At 40.5% G+C, this 9,123-nt stretch overlaps 1 long non-coding RNA gene across 1 annotated transcript; it reads right to left on the bottom strand.

The window, feature by feature from the left end:
- Positions 1-6,669: 6,669 nt before the first annotated feature.
- On the bottom strand, positions 6,670-8,808 carry LOC119318230. The gene is made up of 3 exons (XR_005154020.1): positions 8,137-8,808; positions 7,942-8,054; positions 6,670-7,122 (listed from the first exon to the last, which is right to left on the bottom strand). It is a non-coding gene; the product is annotated as an uncharacterized LOC119318230 (long non-coding RNA).
- Positions 8,809-9,123: the final 315 nt, after the last annotated feature.

The raw sequence follows: 9,123 nt of genomic DNA, 5'->3' as shown, positions 1-9,123 counted from the left end.
TGAATTTTTTTTTGCATCGGCTGCAGTTTTACTCAAGAAGAGAAGTTCAGCTCATCGCCGGCGGCAGCATGCGGTTTTGATTCAGGAGCGTGCAGCTCAGTTCTGCATCAGGGAGCCACGCCCCTGCGCCTCCAGCCGTGCATCTCGTCGGTGGGATTTTTTGCTTGAGATGAGAACGACGGGCAGTGATTCTTGCAACTCTGTTCGCATTTTTTGGGTCTGTTGGTGCATCCGTGTAGTACGGCTAGATGTGATGCTCACATACTCTGCTAAATGTGTAGCTCACTGTACATAATTTTGCAGCTCGGGAACGAACAAGATGCGCAGCTAACTGTACATAATTGTGCAGCTCGCTGGACCCTGTTCGAAGTTCTAAAAAAACTGCAGCCCCTTAGTGGTTCACCTTGTAGAAAAAGAGAAAAAAATCCCGACGGGAGGTTCACTTCTTTCTTGAATGCAGTTTGTTTTGTTTGTGAGACAATTGGAAAAAGTAGACCACTCCAATTTGTGTATCAGCTCATTACCCCTATGTATGAAGTGTAATTTTTTTGTGTGTTCAGTCGATTACATCAACACATGCAGTGCATTTGGTCCTTGGATGTGCTTCACTTTTGAGAGTGATGCTGTTCACTTGCACAAAGCGTGGAAGTGTGAAAAAATTAGCGAAACAAAAGATAGTAATGCGGTTCACTACAATGTATGTCGAGGTTCATTTGCACTCGTCTCTGCGGTCCACTCTCGTTCATAAAAATTGTTTTAAAAAAAGAAAACAAAAACTTGTTCGAGAAAATTTACGTCCAACAAAAAGAAATCATGAAGTTTGCTTGACTGTCTGATGCAGTGCGGTTTTCCGTCCGAAGCAGTGTGTTCTTCTATTGTTCATAAAAATGGCAACAAAAACTCACAAAAAGCTCATCTGAGAAAATTTACGCCCGACAAGAAAATCATGAAGTTCGCTTGACTCTCTGATGTAGTGCGGTTTTCCGTCTAAAAGCAGTGCGGTTTTATTTCTCGTCTTCAAAAATTTACGTCCCACAAAAAGGAAAACATGCAGTTCTCTTACCCGTCTGATGCAGTGTGGTTTTTCGTCCGATAAAGTGCGGTTTTCAGTCGGATTAAGTACGCACGTCGATTTGGGTGTCGCGAAAAATAGAGTATCCGTATTTTGGTAAATTCGAAATTCCTCTTAAACCGTAAAGAATTAGAGAGAGAGTGTTCTACATGAAGAAGTTGCGCCTCATCGCTTTCTTTCCAACGGCGTATCGTTTGAATCATTCCGACCAGCGGTTTGTAAAAATTTCACGAAAAACAGCCGCTGCCTCCTGTCATTAGCCGCACGATTTTCAAAATTAACTAAAAACCGTAACGAATCTCAAAAATATTCCAACATACGAAAGTTGCGCCTTATCCATAGCTTTCCAACGGTGTATCATACACCTCGTTTCGACAAACGGTTCAAAAAATGGAGTTAAAACAGTACAAAAAATTGAATTTTTTTTAAAAAAATGTAATTCCGCGATTTAGTAAATTTGAAATTGCTTTTAAACCGTAACGAATTAGAAAAAATAATAGATATGAAAAAGATGCGCCTCGACGATATCTTTCCAACGGTGTATCATTGGCTTTATTCCGATGAGCGGTTTAGAAAAAAAATCACGAAAATACGCTCGCTGCCGCTCGTCATCCGTCGCACCGTTTTTAAAACTGCTCTTAAACCGCGAGGAATCTCGAAAAGTGTTCAACATGGCGAAGTTGCGCCTAATACATAGCTTTCCAACGGTATTATCATACGCCTCGTTCGGATAAACGGTTAAAAAACTAAAGCAAAAACAGTACTGAAAAAACAACACGTGCAGTTTTTTCCGATGAGAAGTTCACTAGTCTCTGTAATGCAGTGCTCTAGCTAAAAAAAAGTGCAGTGCCCTCGCGTTGAGCATGCAGTGCGGAAGTGTTATTAGAATATATATATATATATATATATATATATATATGGATGCCGATAAGTGCCAGACGTGTAGGCGTTAGGGGGTCTGCCCACACATTTTGTGTGGTGTATAAGAGGAACAGCCCACACACCTACGTGTGGGCAAAACAAGTAATGCCCACACATCTCTTTTTTCCCCTCCCGATCCCTCTCACACACGTGCGTGTGGGCGAAATAGATAACGCCCACACGCCCCGTACGTCAGGCCTCGTACCTCGTGATCCTGCACGCCCGCATGACAGTCACCGCACGTCCCGCAGTTGCCATGGTCCAGACCCTCGTCCATTGCCATGTCGCTGAACTTTGGTTGCCATGTCGGACAACTATAGTTGCCATGGTTACTCAATTGCAGTTGCCATGTATGGTCTGTTCTACTGCATTTGCCATGATTACAAAATTTTAGAAGTTGCCACCCACTAACACTAGGCAGTTGCCATGTAGTATTACAAAAAGGCATGGCAAAAAACATGTTTGGGTAAAAGAGAGAGTTGCCATGTGCTCACAAGCATACTACGGCAGTTGCCATGTAAAGAGAAAGAGTTGCCATCTGCTTACGTGCACGCTAGGGCAGTTGCCATGTGTACATGGCAACTCGGGTAAAATAGAGTTGACATCTGCTTACAAGCAAAGCTAGGGCAGTTGCCATGTACCATGCAGAAACACATGGCAACTGTCAGCTTTGGGTGTGGGCGAGGAGACGGGCGTGTGGGCGAAGTGATAAACGCCCACACACCAGCCCCCCGTGTGGTGAAAAAGGACATGTGGGCGACCGGATGAATGCTCACACACCAGTTTAGTCCTAAGTGGCACACAAAAACTGCTAGAATGTGCCAAAATTCGTGCAGAATTGGTTGGACGAGGATCCATGCGTGTGGGCGAGTTGCCAGACGCCCACACGTGTGGGCGTTAATGTTTTTGATATATATTTATTTATTTTCAGAAATTTTAGCATACATTTAAATTTTTAGTTTGGATTAGTAAAAGGTATATATATATATATATATATATATATATATATATATATATATATATATATATATATAAACACTATTCTGATCACGGGATCAGAATAATATTCTGATCACGGGATCAGAATAATATTCTGATCACAACCTGCCCTGCCCTGCTAGTAGTACGTTGAACTTCCCTGTGAACTAGGTTGAACTTCCGTCAACATTGCCGAAATGGGGCTTGCGATATACCGTTGGAAAGCTATGGACACCAATATCATGACCCAACTTAAATTTTTGACCAAATATTAGTGGTTTAAGAGCAGTTTTGAAAACCGTTTTTTCTTCATACAAAAAACGTGAATTGTATTTTCGATCGCATTTCTAAACCATTTATCGGAATGAGGCATATAATATGGCGTTGAAAGCTGCTGCAAAACCGCTCCTTCCACATGTTGAAAGTTTTCTCTAATTCCCTATGGTTAAAGAGTAATTTGAAAAACGTAAAATTTCGTAAACCGGACAACTGAGTTCGTTTCTTCGATGTCATTTCTAAACGGCTAATCCAATGGATGCATATGATATAGCGTTGGAAAGCTTATGAGAATGCGCTACTTTTTTATCTTGAAAGTTTTTTTTAATTTTGAATGGTTTAAGAGTAATTTAGAAAATGGTCCAAGTCCTACCGAGTTCGTATTTTTGAGCTAATTTTTTAACCGTGCGTCCGAATGCAGCAAATGATATGGCGTTGGAAAGCTTGAACAAATGCGAAACTTTTTGTATATATTGTTTCTCCCAATTCTTTATGGTTTTAAGTCAGTTTCAAAAATGGCAAAAAACATATTTTCGCCATAATTTCTACAAACTTTATCGGAATTGGGTAAATAATATACTGTTGAAAAGCTACGGAAAATGCGAAACTTTTTCATGTTGATGGTTTTCTCTGGTTCTTAGCCGTTTTCAAGTAATTTCGAAAACGGAGGGATCATTCGTTCTGCCTCTATCGCGAAACAGATTCTTCGAAAATGCACCGCTTGAAAAACCTGAACTTCTCAGCATATCTACCTGAACTTCACTCTGTTTTCGACGTGCTTTTTTTGCTCGCAGATCTCCATCCACTAGTCGTAGTTCTCCATCCACTCCCCGGAATTCAACGAGTGATATACCGATGAAAAGCTGCTTTAAACAGACAACTTTCCCGTGTTGATTATTTTCTCATACTCGCGATGGTTTTAAAAGTTTTTCATCTGAAATTCAGTCAGTGTAGTAGTTGAACTTCCTGCTGTTCTCACGTTGAACTTCTATGACGTATTTTCCTTTGTAATTTTCTCATCCATTCGTCAATGTTACACAAATGATATTCTTTTTGTACAACCCTCTCTCACAATAATTTTTTTAATTTTTTTTGACCGAGGAGTTGAACTTACACAAATGATATTCCTGCCGTTTTGAAGTAAATTAGAAAATGGCGAGATCATGATTTCTGCCTTCATCGTGAACGGAAACGCACTCCATGAAGTAGTTGAACTTCTCGAGCATGTAAGCGGTTTATTCTGGTTAGTTGTGTTCTATATGATGTTAGTGTAATCTAGAAACAATTTTTAGCAACTAAATACTAGTTTTAAATAGGAATCTCACCCGTTGGCGGATTTTGCACTCGGGTCGTGATGAAATTGCGTTTTTTGCAACTTCACTGCCTGAGTGGTTCGACCTGAACTTCCCCCTGTGTTAGGTTGAACTTCCGCCAAAATTGCCCAAATGAGGCTTGCTATATAACGTTGGAAAGCTATGGACACCAGCATCATGACTCAAATTACTTTTTTGGCAAAATGTAAGCGGTTTAAGAGCAGTTTTGAAAACCGTTTTTTCTTCATACAAAAAACATGAATCGTGTTTTTGATCGCATTTCTAGACCGTTTATCGGAATGAGGCAAATAATATGGCGTTGGAAAGCTGCTGCAAAAACGCTCCTTCCACATATAGAAAGTTTTCTCTAATTTCCTATGGTTAAAGCGTAATTTCGAAAATCGTAAAATTTCGCAAACCGAATAGCCGAGTTGGTATTTTCGATGCCATTTCTAAATGGCTAATGCAATTGAGGCAAATGATATGGCGTTGGAAATCTTATGAAAATGCGCTACTTTTTCATGTTTAAAGTTTTTTCTAATTTTGGACGGTTTAAAAGTAATTTAGAAAACGAGCCAAGTTCATCGAACTACTCTTCTATTTTAAATTGAACTTCTTGGGTTTTTTTTTCAATTTGGAAATCTGGGTTCTTCATATACATGGAACTATTCTAGTTATTAAAATTGAACTTCTCGATTTTTTCAATTTGGACTTCTTGGTGTTATTCATTTGTAACGGGGAAAAAATCATAGTTTGTAATAAACATCGTACAAATTCTATGTTATTTCGAACTTAACTTCTTGGTTTATTCGTTAGTAACGAGGGAAATCAAAGTTTTTGTAACGAGGAAAATCAAAGTTTTTTATATATATCAGACTTCTCTATTTTTGTATCCTAGTTTTGTAATAAATATTGGACCGTCCGTTATATAAATTTGAACACCTAGAGGTTTTTAAATTTTAGAAATGATGAAAGTCCTTTTTATGATTTTTCAACTTCTCTATTTTAAGATTCGAACTTCTTTTATTTTTTATTTTTAGGAACAGTGAAATATCCACTTTCAAAGTGCTCTACTATTTTTTGTTTGAACTTCTGATGATCTTCTCGTTAGTAGATTTAGATTTTCCCATTTTTATACATCGAACTATTATGTTATTTTATTCTGAACTTCTTATTTCGATTCTATAATGATGAGGAAAATTTGAGTTTTCTATAATCATGGAACTACTCCATCTTTGTAATTTGGACTTCTTGGTTTATCTCTTAGTAAAAGAAAAAAAATCCTAGTTTTTTGTAATAAACATCAAAACACTCCTCTATTTTTATTTGAAGCTCTAGGTTTTCTTACAAATTGGAAAAAAATCATTGTAGTCTATGGTAATTGTTTGAACATTTTTGTTTTGTCATTTTCTTCAACCTCTCCATTTTATTAATTTTGAACTTTCAGAGTTGAAGAATTTCTGGATAAGGACCAACTTTCTTCTTCATTTACTCACATAGTACCGCTCCTTTTTTTAAGTTGAACTTCTGGATTTTCCTCAATGAAATAGCTTCCTCCTCAGTGTAAACTCAGGTTTTTCTTTAGTATTTGACTTTTGAACTTCCAAGATTCTTTTTGGTGAATTGATCCTTTTTTTTCGATGAATCCCCACATTTTTCCTTTCTTATATTATACCCCCTCCATCTCAAAATAAGTGACTCAACTTTGTACTAACTTTGCACTAAAGTTAGTACAAAGTTGAGTCATTTATTTTGGGATGCAGTGATACTTTTTTTAACTTGAAAACTTTTGAATCACGAATTCAAAAGAAGTCATTTTTAATTTGAATTTCTATAATACATTTCACTTACTAGGTAGTTATAATACATGTCCTTTACACTCAGTAATATATGAACTTCTTAGAATATAATTTTCATTAAGCAATTTTAAACACAACACATATATGAAGAAGGTCAAAGATGCGGACGTGGGTGCATCTACATGTAAGAAAGTTTTGGCAGATCTTTTAACAATGCAAGGTCAAAAGAAGTCTCACATCCATCAAAATTTCATAACCTGGAGTTCTGTACTTGCAAAAACATTAACTATCAAACATCATCACAACAACCTGAAGAAAAAAAGTTGGTTCTCATTGACATATCAACAAGCATGTACAGAGCACATAATCAGAACTTGTTCTCTACATCAACTTCACACTATGGTGCCCATCAGTAGCTGAGAGAGGTAGGGAGAGGTTCCTGTCGGGGCAGGGCTCATCAGAAGATGACCGATTTTTCTACCCTGGCCTCTTGGAGCACTAGACGAAGGAGAGGCGGGACTGTTGCAAGCTGCTCCTGCTGATGGCTTCGGGGTGGACTATCACGACGCTCGGTGAGCAGGCGAGCATCCACGCAGTTGGGCTACGCCCCTCAGCTCATTATAGTGAGCAGAAGCAATTTACTAATAGTAGCAGTAGCAACTTGTGCTTTGAGAACAAGAAGCCACGAAGTGGAGAGAGGGCTTGAGACCTGTGACTCCTGCTCCATTTTTCTTTTGCATTTTTTCCTGAAGGATTTCTGAAACTGAAACCAACATATCAAAACCCCAGTTTTCTGCTTGCACTGACACTATTGAACTTCAGAAAAATAGAATAGAACTAGAACTAGACAACACAATTTTAAACTGAATAATGAGGATAGATAATATTTTTGAAGGACGTATGCGCCGAACTATTGTTTACATGGCTGGTGAACCGTGGTCAAAGCTAAAATGGAATTGGCAGAACATACAAACATACATACAAACATATATGGAGGGAGAAATTATATGTGCACACACTTAGTAATACACGAACCTTCTGGGTTAGTAATACATGAACTTCTTTATATAGACTTTTTTCTCATGTTCACATTCACATTTGTTTTTCAAAACAAAAGATCGGTATACAATTTGGCAAAAATGGAAACATGCACGCATATATAAGTGGTTGGGCAAAACAACAAACTGCGTGTATATGGCCATGGAAAGCCGCAGCTAACTCTGAAGAAGCAGAGAGGTGCCTGAGGAGGTGGACGATGACTAGCACCCGAGTCTTTTTGTGTGCTCTGCTTTTTGTGGTGATAACAGGAAGAGAAGGTGTCGCGGCTGGGGATGGAAACTAGTAGAAATGACACAGAAAACTATTCCACGGAGACAGTGCAGCCATTAGCCTACTGACCAACTACTCTTAATATACAGATTCACAAACATTCTACCTGCTATAATTTTTTAGTGCACAGAATTGGTTAATGAACACATTGGCCCGCTGAATAATCAAATATTCGACTGAAGTATATTGCACTTACAGTGATACATAACCAGTTCAAGTTGTTGAGGTATAGAAAAACTTTAGGTTCTTTTACCTACACAATAACAGACACCTTTGAGAGCAGAATTTTACAATGGCAGGGTGGCCTCGACGCAGATGGACGATGGCGACCTCGATGAAAAAAGATGGATGCCCTATCACAAGGCCCTGCAAAATATACATAGTTATAGTCCACTTCATGATCTTCAAAAAATCAACACACTGAACTTCTGGAGGACCAGATGCTGACCTTTTTTTGTTCGCAGCGCTGGTGCTGACCTGTAATTGAAGAGAGACCAGATGCATCCAGGGGAGAAAGAACGGTATGGGCGTGGTAGGGAGCAGGACATTCGCCGTGTGGGGGAGAAGGGAGGTCGGAGGCAGAGCGGGAGTGGCCATTGTACTGTTTGGAGAAGGAATCCGTCGGCGATTGGGCAGGTCAGCCATAGAAGCCCAGGCAGATGTGGATCGGGGTCGAGGAAGACGGCCACCACCTCGATGGGCTATAGCGGCCGGTGCAGGCCATCTATGGAGGAGGTGCGGGCTGCAGCGGGGAGGGACCACGCCGGTCGCAAAGGAGAATTGGTAGGCGCGCGCCGGCCGCGAGGAGGGAGCGCGCCGTCCGGGGAGGGAGCTCGCTGGCCGCAGGGAGGGAGCGCGCGGGCTGGGGAGGGAGCGTACCGACCGCGGGGAGGGAGCGCGCCGGCCGGGGAGTGAGCGTGCCAGCCGCGGGGAGGGAGCGCGCCGGCCGCAGGGAGGGAGCGCGCTGGCAGGGGAGGGAGCGCACATGCCATGGGGAGGGAGTGCGACGGCGGAGGAGTGGCGACGGCAACACAGGTCGTGGGGCGGCGGCGGCGAGATCTGGTGTTCGGCGCAGGGAATCGAGGGAGGAGGTAAGGATCGGGGCAGCGGGTCGGGTGTGTTGCGTTTTTTTATTATGTCCGGTGGGTTTCTCGGGATCTCAGGAGGATCTCATCGGGCTTTTATAGGGCTGACTGTGATTCAAATAACTATTCTAATCTTGGGATTAGAATAGTGCTACTCTATATACATACATATTTAATTCCGGAATCTCAGGAGGATCTCATCGGGCCCTTATAGTGCTACTCTATATATATTTATTTAAAAAGGTTCATCATACATTGGAAAAAAGTTCAATGTATATTAAATAAAATTTCAACATACTAACTTTTTTCTTCAGTGTATATTCAGAAAAATCTTCAACCTACTTTTGAAA

This window comes from Triticum dicoccoides, chromosome 6A (genome assembly GCF_002162155.2).
Source record: "Triticum dicoccoides isolate Atlit2015 ecotype Zavitan chromosome 6A, WEW_v2.0, whole genome shotgun sequence".
Lineage (NCBI taxonomy): Eukaryota > Viridiplantae > Streptophyta > Magnoliopsida > Poales > Poaceae > Triticum > Triticum dicoccoides.
Note: the sequence above shows the minus strand (reverse complement) of the source record. Positions and strands in the feature narration are given on the sequence as shown.